Below are 15,656 nucleotides of genomic sequence, written 5' to 3'. Positions count from 1 at the left end.
ACCCGGTAGAACGCGCCGAAGGGGGGGAGACGCTTTATTGTTTTAGTTCATAATTTAGGCTTAGTTTTGAATATAAAAACTAGTGGTATAAGAGGGAAACCACAAAAAATTTGGAGTATAATTTATATTAAAACTTTTTTAATTTGACCTTTTTTTCAAATAAATCGAGTCCGAAGTTGAATTTTTTGAGATAAATTTGAAAACAATCGGTCGGTATGGAGTTAAGCTGCTGCCACACGCAAAGCTCACGTCAAAAGTTAATGTACAGCGCATCATCTTTTCTACCGACACACGACGCTATCAAATATTTCTTCCTATGGTAGGAGAGGGGGTCAGTTGAATTCGAGAGCGGCCGAGGAACATAATTTCATCTGTCAAAGTGACAACTTTACTTACTGACAGCTTGAGCACGTTTTCGAAATGGATGATACTTGTCGCCTATTGCTGGATCTGTTGGACAGCTCATCCTCAGATGATGATGCCGCCAACTATATAATTATAAATGCTATTTATAAAATTTTTATATTTTAAACAATCTGCGCGTAAATAGCGCATTTTCACATAACCTGACATAACCTCTCCGTCGAATCAGGAAATTCGCAGTTCGCACGCCGATCGACGAAAGCGACATATAATAAATTATTGTAAAATAAGCTCAACTTTCGTCCAAGCCGTCCAACTTTTATCAAAAAACCGAATGATATTACCATATAAACATACTGAGATTAAAAATATGATTAATTTTGAAAGGGCGAAAATTTGTTTACTTCAAATTCAAATATTGATTATATTTATATTTTAAATATATGTTAAGTATGTTTGCCAAATAAAGTTTTTTTTTATGTTTCTAAATTTACTAGCACACATGACGATATGAGCTAACATAATAAATAAGAAATGCATTATTAGGCTGCTTATGTCATGGCTGGAACACGGAACTTAGTTGGTAGCTCCGTAATTAAAATGACCCCCTCTCCTTTTTACGGCGGAGAGGGGGACGCATAACTTTTCAAATATCGCGTCGGGAGCGGTTACGTAAAATGAATTCGGTTAGCGAAGTTCAGAACCACACTTATAGCGCGTTATCTTTTTACGTGTGTCGGGTCTGTATGTGATTGTATGGCGAGCGCTATTGTGCTTTATATTATCTGTTGATGTGAGCTTTGCGTGTGGCAGCACCATTACTGTCAGTTGCTTATTTTATTTAAATGCGTCGAATCATATGGACACGGCTTCGAATTTTTTGAACCCTTCAGTCGCCGAAAAAAACCTAAATGCTCAGAACGATTAAAAAAAGAGTTTTTTGGCTTCTCCGTGTGATGTAGTTTCAACAGTTTATTTTTTATTTTATTTTTTTATTTTTTTTATTTAGGAAACAAACAGTCATTTATATATTTAGCATAAACAGCAATTATTTCAAATTAATTCTAGTCGTTGATTCAATATTTGCACCTATACAATATATTTATAAATAACAAAGAAATATAAAGAATAAACATTATAAGGAATTACAAAATGTTATAAAAACAATTAAAGACAGTAGTAAAATAGTTTTCGCATGATTATAATAAAAATAATAAAATAAACTAAGATGATAGGATTATTTCACAACATAAAAAATTAAGTTATCAGTTTAGTAAGTTGCATTTTATATGTTTTCAAATTACACTTGAAAATGTCTACATACAGTTTCTTACTAGTTTCCGGACACCGTATATATGTGTTTCAATAGTCAGTATACTATCTCTATAAACCTGATATAAAAACTTTCGAACCTGGCCTTATGAAAATTGCCCATCTGCTTCCATCAACTAGGTCGAGTGAAATCAGTACAGTATTTTCAACTGGCAGTTATTTCCAATATCCGCAATGAAGCTTTTCGATTTTTCAAAATACAATTGCAAAAGTTTATATTTAGTTGACATCAATTTTTTTTAAATGTCAAATATGTTTCGAAATTTGGTCAAAGTAAATTTAGTAATAAAATTTATGAAATATTCATTTAAAATAGCGGTTCCATGTTAACTCAACACAGAGATTATTCAACAGAGTTTAAAAAAAAAAATTAACCTAACCTAACCTAACCTAACCTAACCTAACCCAACCTGACCTACTTAACCCAGTTAATAAAGTTTTTGTTTCATCACTTTCCATGACTATATATAACTTTTTCAAGATGTGATGAAATATCATTTTGATGATTTATCCGGTCACAAAAATAGCAGTATTCTCGTTCCTAGAATTGAAATTATTGAGAAACCGGGTAGTAGCTTTCAGTATTACCTACCTATATTAAAGCATTGTGTTTTAGTGCCCTCCCTTTACCATTGGCTATGTCGACAAGTAACTGCGAGTATTTGTGGGTATGCATGTACAGTTTTAATTAGAGAATTTATTTTGCCGGTCTGTCGGTACCCCTATTCTTATGTCGCTTTGTTATGCTTTTTTGGTGGGATTTGAAAACTTCTGGCTTATTTTTCTAGCCGCGTTAAAAAAAAGTTTAAAATAATGTTTAAAAAAAACTTTGTATGGTTTTGTCGCAACACGACAGCGCGATCAGAGGTAAAAATTTCTCGGCAAAACTAATTTTCGCAATATAAGAACCCTTTTAGCCGAAACATTTCATATCCAGAAATAGTTTAGTTGGGTAGTTCAAATTAATACAATATACGAGATATGTATAATACAATATACGTATGATTAATACGAGACGTGTCTATGGTTGTGGCCTACCAAATTGCCGGGAATGTGGTTTGGTAATATAGTACTAACTAAGTACATTTGAAATGTAGCGTAAATTACTTAATCTGTAGATAGTAAATTAGTACGGGCGTGCGTAAATTATTATTACACTAGCATCAATCATAATCATAAATCACGTGATAGCCTGAATTCTTGAAAAAATCAGTTCCAACTTTCAAAATGACATTTACTGTCAAAAATATATATTTTTTGAATATATGAAAAACGACAAACATTCGGTTACGGGTTACAAATAATTTAACAATATTTGAAAATCTCCTACTGCCTCCACAGAAAGCAGAAAATGTTGCACACAACACACTACGCCTGGATGGGACTCAAACGCGATGCCAACTCGGACACCGACCGGTCAATATTAACTTTAATGCTTTTCTGAATTCTTCACACAATCAATAACGATTTTGAAAATGACACTTAGGCACTTCAAAGCAAATTTTAGCATTGGTCTGACATGTAAAAATATGTTATATATTATACCTATGTGGTTTTGTCATATCATATTTATAAATATATAAAAATCATATATTTTTTTATAAAAAAAACATATGATTTTGGACCAAACATGTGGCGCTGTTGTCGAGACAATTTTTTTTTCTGATTTCATCCAAAAATACATACAACCACGAGTACCAACTTACACCTCCTCCCCCTCAATATTTTTAAATGCGATTTTATGGATTTTTATTGGAAAAAAGGCGTCAAAATTCTTTTTTTATGTAAGCTTTCAATATAGCGGTGTATGTTTTCAAGATAGCGGTGTGAACAAATCTATTGAAGTCTGTATTATATATATATATATAGAGAAATTACCACACTCAAACATCATTTCATTTTCAGTGCTGAGTTAAACGTTTCCCTGTAAATGCAAGAGTGTTTGAGTGTGGTCTTTTCTCTATATGCGTAATACATATGGACAACGTCCAACACCCAAGCCCACTAGTGTATTTATATAGTTTTCTTCCGAAAATATACAGTTTTATTCCGAAATAGAAGAAATTTGCACACTAGTCCTTAACAAGAGGTAAGTCACGGATTACAGAGATTTCGAAAAACCACCACATCCACTTACTTTCCCACCCCTTAAAGCCATTTTTTTAGTAGTTGATGAAGTTTTGCATATTCAATTTCCAAAATAAGAGGAAAATTACTGTCTTCTTCTGATTTCGAAAAATTCTGCTTAAAATCCGGGCAACGCCGGAGTCGTCGATTTTCAACTTATTCCAGTTTTTTGCCTCAGCTATTGAACCTAAAAAGTTTTTAATTGCTTCTCCTCAACTTAATGTTTAAAGGTACCATTAAGGATTATGGAGTGGCACAATAAATTATCTGCTATAAACCTACATGATGCTAGCGGCCAAAAGAGGAACTATCGAATGGAGGAACTATCGAATAGGGGAACTATCGAATTATCTGCTATAAACTTACATGATGCTAGTGGCCAAAAGAGAAACTATCGAATTATCTGCTATAAACCTACATGATGCTAGCGGCCAAAGGAGAAACTATCGAATTATCTGTTATAAACCTACATGATGCTAGCGGCCAAAAGAGAAACTATCGAATTATCTGTTATAAACCTACATGATGCTAGCGGCCAAAAGAGGAACTATCGAATTATCTGTTATAAACCTTCATGATGCTAGCGGCCAAAAGAGAAACTATCGAATGGAAGAACTATCGAATTAGCTGTTATAGATCTACATGATGCTAGCGGCCAAAAGAGGAACTATCGAATGTACCACCGAATTTTTATTATTTATTTTGTTCTTCAAAATGAAGTAACGTATGGCGCACAAGTTTCCCCGTTCGTTTATAAATGTTTTTTGATATTATTAAATTAATCATGGACTGCCCGCAAATAGTATATCAATCTCCACAGATATACCTACAAGGATATACATGCTACGTACATGCTGGCGCGCGGCCGTGGCCGTGGCACAGTGGAGCCTGTACATATTTTTAATTAATTATTTACATCAAAAGGAAGTGGATTTTTACCATTTCCCATTTCTACATTCAATGAAACAATGTATAATTTCGTAATTAATTTTAAGGGAAAAATTTATTTAGTGGTTGCTTAAATAGCTTACATAATATATTTTTTGGAAAATATACAGATTTTACATAAATTTCGACCAAAATTTCAACATTTCTGGTATAGAATCCGTCAGTTCTCTTAGTCACCATATTTATATATTTTTAATGCCTTGAGGGACTTTTACATAGGAATAGATTATGAAATTATAAACAATTATATTACTTTTGTGCAATTATTCTATAATTTTTTTGTACATAACTGAACTGCCTCAGCAACAATCTATTAAATTTATCTAGTGATAAATTGAAAATTTTCACCGAAGAATCCACATTATAATCCTCCATTAGTATTCTGAGCGATGAGAAGTACAAATTATGGTAGTTAGTCCCAGAATTTCAAATAGAAAAAAATCCCGACTTAGTAATTGATATTGGTAGAAATATAAAAATAAAACGTTAAAGTAACGGAATGGCAAGCACAAAAAAGATAAGAGCATATATGATTTTAGATTTTCACGGCCAAAAGTATTTTTGTTATTTGTTTTTGGGGTTTTATGCCGTGTTGCGCTAACTCCTTCTTTAGGCTAAAAACAAAACCAAAAAAAATATAAGCCCATGCACAAACTTAAGCGAAAATACTCTGCTGTGCCCTTTACTGCATATATGTTTGTGTTGCACGGTGTTGTGAAATATTATTTCTAATTTCCACTTATCTAATCATCATAACAATTTATAACCTATACGGAGTTAACATACTAACTAACTAACCATCACGCCGTTTCCCCGCAGGGGTAGGCAGAGAGGACGGACCGCCAAACAACTCGGTCTTGGCACACACTTCTTGCCTCCCTAACAATTATACATCGTCTCATACATACTCTTCTATTTCTTGATGATTGAGTGGGATAGTGTCGGTAACCTGCTTCTCGTACTCAGATATAGGTGTATATATTGTTTACATGTATAGGAATAAGATACATGTATGTAAGTATATGTATGTCGTGTACATGTATATATATGTATATGCATATATACATGTATGTATGTATGTATATATACTTGCGTGTGCATATGTATGTATGTATGTACATATGTGTACTATTTTATATATTTGTGTATATTTTATAGAAAACTTTGTGAGTTATTGAAAACATTTTTTTACTTATTTTCAAATTTTTTTTATAATTCTATAATTTCCAAAATATGTTTACACTGGACTTAAATTCAAACTAATCATTCCTCCATTGGGCACCATGAAACAAGCAGCTGCCTAGTATGGTGTTTTATGTATCTTCTCTAAATAAATTTATTAATCATGTAACATGTAATTATAAATAAAAATAAAAAAAATAAATTCTTACTCTTGACATGCATGGCCCGACTCGAGTATCCGATTCACCTGATTTTGCCTTTTCTTCCTCGGGTGTCCCCGACTTCTGCTACCATTCGCATTCGCATCATATATTCTCCTTACACTCCTTTCTTCAATGTCAACTTACTGATGTCAAATATTGTGAATTTATTACAAAATCTGTTGAAATTATTCGTTTTCCCATTAAAAACGTGACTGGATGCCTGTAACAAATGAATTGACAAATTTCATAACAAAGTACAGCACGTACAATATGTTATGAGGAAGTCGGAAGACGTGTTCTTAGAAATAATAATAATTTCGCATCTCGTCTACATTCGGACAAGGCCACCTGCGTTGAACACGTTTTCCGATATATACAGGGTGTATCGGCACGTACCCGACAAACTTTAACTAGCTATTCCTTTGCACATTTGGAGTAAAAAAATGTTATGGGCACTTTGCTGTCCGGTAACATTTTTTTTAATAAAAAATTTACTATCCATATTTTCACCACATGTCACCACTGTTTTATCCTTTGTCATGGTTTGAAAACCCACCTGGCAATATTTTATTCGAGTTTCGTTGAATAATATACGTACGTACCTACATTAGCGCGCTTTTACGATCACAACGAAATGGCATGGCACCATTCGTCTAATTTTTAGCTATTATTATTTAGTGTGTATGAAAGAGCGAACACGCTTTTTGACACACTTTCTAATAACAGCTGTTGAACACGAGAAACAATGCCAATGACAGTGACGGAGTGTGGATTTTTTTATCATTTTTTATTTTTAATTGAAAAAAAATTTTACCGGACAGCAAAGTGCCCATAACATTTTTTACTCCAAATGGTCTAAGGAAAAGCTGGTTAAAGTTTGTCGGGTACGTGCCGATACACCCTGTATAATAAATGACTGATATTTATGATTATCAGTAAATAATCACGCAGTCACATTTTTAACAGTATAGTGATAAAAAAGCCGTACTTACTCACTTTTCTCCGTGTATTTCGAATGGCTATAATGATAATATTAGCATAACGCCGTGTAACTTTTGTGTATGTAAATACATCGTTTTGGTCCTATCCCCATTCAGAATAGCGCATATGGCGTGTGTGTTGAGTGTTCCTATAGAATGGGTGACAGAGAGTAAATTCAACACCATTGCGAAAAGCCTTATTTGAAAACTTTACTTAAATTTATATTGAAGTCAGGTGACAACTTTTACGATCGCTTTTTGTTAGTACGAGTACTTCCGTTTCCACAAAGTAAAATTTCGTACTGCCTTATCGTAATTAATTTTAGGGGTATTATGCCGTGTTACGCTTTCTCCTACTTTATCCAAGGTTTCGGACAGCATTGCAGTGTCCATTATCAGGGCAGATGTAGATAACTTATGGATACTGTAACGCTGTTCCAAATATTGCCTAAAGGAGGAAGAAGCGCAAAATAATCACTATAATCTCAACTCTATATGTATTTCTTTGTAAGTTTATACGTAGAAATCAACATAATTATAATAATACTAACGAAGACCCATGAAAAATCGCGGGATATAATAATTGTGGGATTTGGGAAGCTGAAAGTATTGAAAATAATTTACTTACCTAATTGTACCTACTATTTCATCGCTTTTCTGAATTATTATTCCCATCTCCTTCTCCTCCCCACTACCTTAACCCTCACAACATATCCCAATTGTGATGCAATAGTCTCACTGGCTCAGTTGGGATTCAAATAAAACAAATTCTTCAAACTTTTAAATTCAAACAAAATTATAGAACATGAATACTTTCACGTGGGAATAACGCACATCACAGACAATCACAATTAGTACATTTGATGATAAGGGTTCGTTTTTTCATTACGTTATGCATCATTTACGTTCATATTGCAATGATGGAAACAACTAAAAGCCTATTCATAATGATTATTATCTTACACCGTTGCCTTTATCGCTGATTGGATATTTGCTTATAATATTGTGTTAGTGTTAGTTTAGTTAATCGAAATTCATTGTTAGTTCTTCGTTCCATGATAAATAATTTAGTGTACTTCCTAGCAGTTAACGTGTATCCTTGATGTCTAATTGTTCCAATTTTTTTTTTTCAAAATAAAGACGTTTGATACAACTAGACTGAAGACGGGTTGTTTCGGAAAATTCATCAAATTTCAACGTTAACTTTTGGGTTCTGTGAAACTTTTATTCAAGTTCTGTTATTATATCATTATAGGCTAATTGCTTGACAAAACTGAAATAATTTTTTTTTATTTTTTTTTTTATATTTACTCCACACAGGAGGCCCTGAAGAAAATAATTTCCCTCGGGGCCTATGTCATCTTTGGGGATGCTGTGTGGAGGGTCTTTTTTTGGAGAGGAAGGAGTGAACATGGGTCTTGAAGAGTCCCATGTTGTAGGAGGGAGGAAACACAGAGGCCGGCAGTTCGTTCCACAGCCGAGCTGTTGAACTTAAGAACGAATCGTAGAAGCGACCCGTTCTCATGTGACAAGTGTCAACTGTGTACAAATGTTGGGCGCGCGTTTGGCGTGTATCCCGACTACGCACCGGTGCCGAAGGGATCAATGACGCTAGTTCCTCAGAGCATCTTCCATTGTAATACCGATAGAACAAGGACAGCATATCTACCTGACGCCTGTGCTCTAAAGATTGCAGTCCGTTTGTTAAGATTGGGGAATCTATCAAACGGACCGCTCGTTTCTGCACAGAGTCAAGGGTTTTTTTCAGGTATTTTGGGGCTCCAGACCAGAGATGGCTGCCAAATTCGACAGTAGGGCGCACTAACAAAACTTGAAAAAATCTTTCACAGAACTTGAAAATTAACTTTGAAATTTGAAGAATTGTTCAAATACTCCGAAAAAACAGGTCCTAAGTGGTTTTTAGAATAAAATTTCAGTGTAGGTATCTCAACTGTTAACTGACGACAAAAATACAGAGGAATATTTTTCATTTTCACTTTTATGGAGATAACGTTGCATCCATAGTGGTTAGAACTGACGCTTAGATAAGTAAAATTATATTTAAATAATGCCCAATAATGATACCAATAATTTTTGTTTTTTACGACTAAGGTATTTAGAAAGCAGTTGGGCAAAAATAATAATATAATACCCCATATTTTATTATTTGGGTTTCATATTTATCTAAAGTCCGGAAAATTTCTTGGGTAAGTAAGTATAAAGAATGTGTTTAGTTATTATTCAATTATTTTTACTTTTTTATAATAACATTATAGATTAAGGGTCTTAGAAGTAATACTTGTACTGTTTAAATAATGTACTTATATTTATGTGACTCTCTCCATAGGCGAGTTCATAAACAAATTGGTGCGGGTGGCTCCACAGTAAAGAAGGTTATGGTGACTTCCTCGAGAGTGAGACTCCTGTACCAAGAAATTTGTTTAAACAAAAATCTCGTTGTTAGATGTTTAGTAAAATAAAGCAATAACTCTAATTGTCTATAAAGAATGATATTACATATATATATAACGCATTGAATCTGTTCAACATCGGTTCTTAAGAGGGATTGCTAGGAGACTAGGTTTAGAAAAAGGCAAATACTCATATGATGAAATTGAACTAACTCTAAACCTCTCTCCTTTGGAAGTCCGTCTCTTACTGCAACTCATTCCCTTCAATATTCCCTCGCAAATACTCAGAAATAATGAACTGCTCTTCCTCAACCATCATTCGACAAATTATGGATATTATTTACCATTGTCCAGAATGTGTAGACTGGTCAACTCATGTCAAAACCTTAACTTTTTTGGGATAAGTCTGAATGATTTTCGCCAGTCGCTAAACAAGTGACGGAATATTATAAGTGTCCTGTGGTCCTGACCCACGGCGTATTCTTGACTTGATTCGACTTGTCACTTTATTTTCTTATATTATATCTATCATATGTCTTTGCTTTCATGTACCTTTGTCTACTCCTTTTTTTTCATTTTACTCAATTCGTGTTATTATTTTGTAATTTGGACGATGTCCGTTAATAAATAAATAAATATATATAAATAGATTGTTATATCCAGGGGTAAAATCTTAAAATCGTGGACTCTTTCAATGCATTAAATGCATTGACCAAATATGACTACATCAATGATTAAATGTAAGTCAGTACGCGTGGGGCCCAGATGATTGAATTTGATTCTAATACTCTTAAGACTTGTGTATTATATAATATGTATATATGAACGCTGCCTTATATACATAAAAAATATATAAAAACTAGCTGACGTACCCGGCGCCGGCGTTGCTTGAGGTTGTGAATGATTTGGAGTAAAGTTTTGAGGTCGTGAATGATTTGGAGTAAAGTTTTGAGGTTGTGAATGATTTGGAGTAAAGTTTTGAGGTTGTGAATGATTTGGAGTAAAGTTTTGAGGTTGTGAATGATTTGGAGTAAAGTTTTGAGGTTGTGAATTCTCGGATAAACATCGAATTTTCTATACTTTCTACAAATATAATAAACATGTGTTAAATATATAAACCTTACGGAAGAAATTCTCTAAATGATAAAACCCTATCAAAATCCGTTGCGTAGTTTAGAAGAACTAAGCGCACAACCAGACAGATGCGCGTAGCGACCTTATTTTACACTATTTAGAGATTAGCTAAACCTAACACCCCTAGAACGAATACAATATTCGTGGTAGAAAATATCTTTCCTTGATGTAGAAATGCTCTACGATATTAAAATCACAGTCCACGACTTTTGGGTGTGCTGGCGTGCTAATAGTACGAAAATGGCATTATTGATATTGTTGTAGCAGAAAACTTCTCCTTTTTTTCGAAATTTCAGATTTTGGTATGAACATTTTCAGGAACTTTGAATTTGAACTTAAATTTGCAAATCTTCATACAAAAAACCAAAATTTCGAAAAAAAAAATAGTTTTGGACTAAACAACATCAATAATGTCGAGTTTTTCAAACTAACCATCTTATCATACTCGAAAGTCACGAGCAGCCACAGGTCCATATGAACACAGTGTGTCAAAATCAGAGTCGATTCCAGGAACGTGTTTGATTTCCTGTGATTTTGTACAAAATTGTGGGCATTTTCAGGTTTCAGCGGTTTTTTTAAAACATCGAATTTTTGTAAAAAAGAAATAAAGTAATCTCCTCCCCGGCATAGTAATCTCCAGGTCTTTTATATTAAAAAGGAGGAAATTTGTAAAATATACATTTTTAAAGCCGTAAAAACGCCAACACACCAAGAACGCTATTCTGTGGAAAATTGCCGGAAAATTCACGGCACGAGTACTTTGCCAACCTAATTTAATAAACGGTTGTGCAATTAATCAGTATTCTACGCGAAATTTTATTGATTTACGAAAGGGAACTTTTTTTAATTTCAGATCCATTGATCTATTTTTTCAGAGAAGTATTTTCCAATACTTATTCGAAACAGGGAAAAGTATATCTGTCTATACTAATAGCGTTTAAATAATCAAAACAACTAGATACCGATTCAAAATATTGTAAGCTTTTTAATGAAAAGTTTTTTTAATGTTACCACTTTCTTTGAAGTAGTTTTTTGTGATGATGGGTATGAATCAATACTCCTGCAAAAGCCCCCCAATGTACAAGTATATCGTTATTATGTAATAATTCAAGAAAGTGGTTTGAAAAGGTGAGGTTCAACTATACGCTGATAGATTGTCCATCCCTTTGGACACTTCAGGGCAGGACGTATCTACCGGTATTTCAATTGAAGATGTTTCAACGAACTAGCGTCATGGATCGCTTCGACACCGGTACACGATTGAGATTTGTCGTTTCGCTGTCGTTTCGCTGTCGTATCGTTTCTACAGCTCGTTCTTGAGTTCTGTGTTTCCTCCCTCCAAAAACATGGGTTTCTTTAAGATCCATGGTCAGTCGGGAAATTATTTTGCTCAGGAGTGGAGTTAAATCATAAAATATTTTAAAAGATCTGCAAAATATTTCAATCAAACAAACAAACTTAATATTTAAAAAAAAGGTTTAGAAATTTTGAGAACACGAGACCTAAAACTGTTGTTCAAAAAAAGTTATAATTTTTCTATTTTTATATCAATAAGCTATTAAGAAATTTACACTGTGCATTAAGCATTAATTGGTTGCTTTTTAAACAACCCCCTGTTGCTTTTTAATTAACTGAAAAAGGAGCAAAGCTTCCAACAATTTCAGCCGATATTTTTTGATTTTCTAGTTATTTTAATGACAAGGCAAAGTCAGCCACTAAAAAATAAAGTTGAGTCTCCTACCTCGCCTTTAATGAGGACCGCGTAGGTAGTTATGTGCCATTAAATATTTCAAGTGACTAGAAATCTCGAGAGAAAATTTCTTACCTGCAAAGGCGGGGAGACTCTATGCGCCCACGTCAACTTTTCTATCGAAGGAAAAGGCTTTTCAGGTCGCGATAACAAATGATAGATGTCATGAAAATATTTTATGGCATTAGGAATTTTTGTTAAAGTGTTATTTTTTTTAAACTTCCAGAGTTGACGCTTAATCAAATAAATATCTATAAAAGGTTAAATAAGTCATTCTCAGTTGATATTTTGAAAACGTTTTAATCTTATCGTAATTTTTTTGGGTGTTATGTCTTGTTATATCTATTTCCTTCTTATTACACATCTGCCTTAATAGACTATAACAATATCCAAAACGTTGACTAAAAAAGGAGGTAGCGCAACACGGCAAAATACCCCAAAAATAAAACACGATAATACTTTTGTCGTGAAAATCTCAAATCTTATCCGTTATAATCTTGACTAAAAGCTCTCGAACTATTGCATAACGTATAATATCATATATTCATATATTATAATGTTCAATTTTTATAGCGCCGTTATGTGAATAAAACACCCAAAAGACGCTTCATAGGTTTGTATATCCCGATCTCTGGCGGCATTGATTTTATTAAGGTTTTTAGGTAAACGCAACTATTACCATCTACCATATTATGCAGCGTTATTACCGTCATGAGATATGGGACTTTGAAAAATTCATCGAATAATTATTGTCAAAGGACGAGTTGTTTCGCAGAATTCGAAAATTTCATCAAATTTCAAGTTTTGTAAAAGTCCACATTTACTCCACATTTTTCAAAACTTATTATGATTTATAATATATAATGGGACAGAGATAAAATTTCCATTAATCAATTTGATTAACAGCCTAATATTTTTATGAAGCACAAATAATAATCTCTATTATTGATTTCCAAATAATTTTGAGACAATACTGTGTACATTTTTTGTTATGCATCACAGAGACAATAGTTATTCTATTTTATGAAGTTTAGATAAACCTTTAACCATATGGGAAACTTATATGAAACACTAAAATTAAGACAACGTAAGTTACGACCTAACAAAGCGCCCATAAAAACTGTAAATGGAGAAACATCAACTTGCGGCCGTAGGGAATTTTAAGAGAAACAATAAAATAATGGTAATAGCCATTTAAGGATTCCATCGCAACAGATGTACAAAATACGTTTATGGTAGATTAATGTACCGAAATTTATTTTTAAGTTCACTCAGTCGGAAAAATTGATAGATGAAAGAAAATATAGATTGAAAAGAAACGAGAAAAAATATTAAATTCGTACTTGTTTTCTACGTTTTTTTATTCATGTTTTCCTCCCTTACTGCGCGCGGCGGCACCTTAAACTTCAATGGGGCCCAACTTCAAACAAGATCAACAAGTTTTCACCCCTCTGATGTGACAAAAAATCACTCAACTGAATATGATCAATTCTTAAAGTTGTTCACACCCACATCAAAGCGAAAGCAAGGAACAAAATTAACTTGTGATGTAATAAGAATGTTAATTCACAAAAAACCTCTGGAAACCCGAAACATACGGAAAATTTATTTAGAACTCCACAATGAAACCAAAAACAAGTGAGTTGTTATATTATATAATCGAACATTTTTGTGTAATTTGTTAGATTTTTTTCTAAAAACTTCGTTGTTTAAAATTGAAAAATGGGCCTCCGCTAAAGCAAAACTTAAAAGTTAAAGTAAAACTTTTCTAAGATCAACTTTCAATATGGTTAGTGTATGAAATAATCACTCACCGCTGGTTAATTTGTGGCGGGAAGTCTGTCACAGGTTTCCTCTCTGGAGCGGCGCTAATCCGATTACGGGCGATACCAGGATATCAAAACTCTGACCCAAATGCAGGCGGCTGTGGAAAACTGCGGAAAACTTCGTAGACGTCCGTCCTGTTCGGGGGTTTGGAAGCGTCTGAAACTCCGTTATTCAAGTCAAAACCGTAGGCTGTTGAACAACCCCAGTGCGCGTGCGTATGACGCAACCAAGGCAGGCTTAACTTCGAACGGAAAATTTAAAAAGGGTACTCATTTTATTTGGTGATCCATATAATATCCACATCTAGCACGGTGCCTACGCACTTTGTTCCAGTTTCCGAACTGGGACGCAATTATTTTTGCATTATTATTTTTTTCTCTGAAAACTAGCTTATGGAAATATTATTTATTTATTTACGCCCTTTAAAAGAAATATATGCAAGTAAAACAGTTATGTTAACTATTTGTTGTACCTAGTAGGAATTGTAAAGCAATTACATATAAAATGTAAGATTATAAATCACAATTAAGCACATTTGAAAAAAATATAAAAAACATACTTTTAAAAATAAGAAATAAAATTAGAAAATTAAATTCAATAGCAGCCATTGTAAAATATTCAATAATTAACATGTAAACAATTATTCACAACGGAGTGGTAAACTCGTACATTTAATTAAATTATTTATAAAAGGATTTGATTTCTTCACTAATACTAAACAAATCTCAAAATAAGACTACAACATTACCAATTCTATTCCTAAAATTAGGCAGTCGATCTATAGGGGGTGAGCCTGATAAGTTTTTAGAAAATTTCACAGAAAAGGGTAGCATTTAGTCTTGTATTTTTGGTCGAAACATTAATTTTATTTTGGCGAAAATCTTGTGGCTGTAAATACCATCATTAATAAATTTATTTAATAGAACAGAACAGGCCTTCCATTGATATGCTTGGTGTAACTATAAGTGACCAGCTCAGGTACGGGGGCTCCATCGAAGCTAGAGTAAAGTTGGCCTCTCAGAAGCTGGGCGTACTGTACATGGCCCGCAGATACTTTAATAGTACACAACTGCTCACCCTGTACAAATCGCAAGTGCGCCCTACTGTCGAATTTGGCAGCCATCTCTGGTCTGGAGCCCCAAAATACCTGAAAAAAACCCTTGACTCTGTGCAGAAACGGGCGGTCCGTTTGATAGATTCCCCAATCTTAACAAACGGACTGCAATCTTTAGAGCACAGGCGTCAGGTAGGTCCTGTCCTTGCTGTCCTGTCCTTATGCTGTCCTTGTTCTATCGGTATTACAATGGAAGATGCTCTGAGGAACTAGCGTCATTGATCCCTTCGGCACCGGTGCGTAGTCGGGATACACGCCAAACGCGCGCCCAACATTTGTACACAG

The 15,656-nt window shown here is 33.8% G+C and overlaps 1 protein-coding gene across 2 annotated transcripts in view; it reads right to left on the bottom strand.

Moving 5' to 3' along the window:
* The window catches only part of LOC149423002 (uncharacterized), a 189,491-nt gene extending 175,038 nt beyond the window's left edge, over nucleotides 1-14,453 (bottom strand). For both annotated transcript variants that reach the window (XM_089632418.1, XM_089632419.1), the window contains exon 1: nucleotides 14,245-14,453. The gene's annotated coding sequence lies outside the window, so the exon portion shown is untranslated. The remainder of the gene's footprint in view (nucleotides 1-14,244) is intronic.
* Between the last annotated feature and the right edge of the window lie 1,203 nt (nucleotides 14,454-15,656).

The sequence above is a fragment of the Hesperophylax consimilis genome, chromosome 6 (genome assembly GCF_061612785.1).
Source record: "Hesperophylax consimilis isolate HC1 chromosome 6, BYU_Hcon_1.0, whole genome shotgun sequence".
NCBI lineage: Eukaryota > Metazoa > Arthropoda > Insecta > Trichoptera > Limnephilidae > Hesperophylax > Hesperophylax consimilis.
Note: the sequence above shows the minus strand (reverse complement) of the source record. Positions and strands in the feature narration are given on the sequence as shown.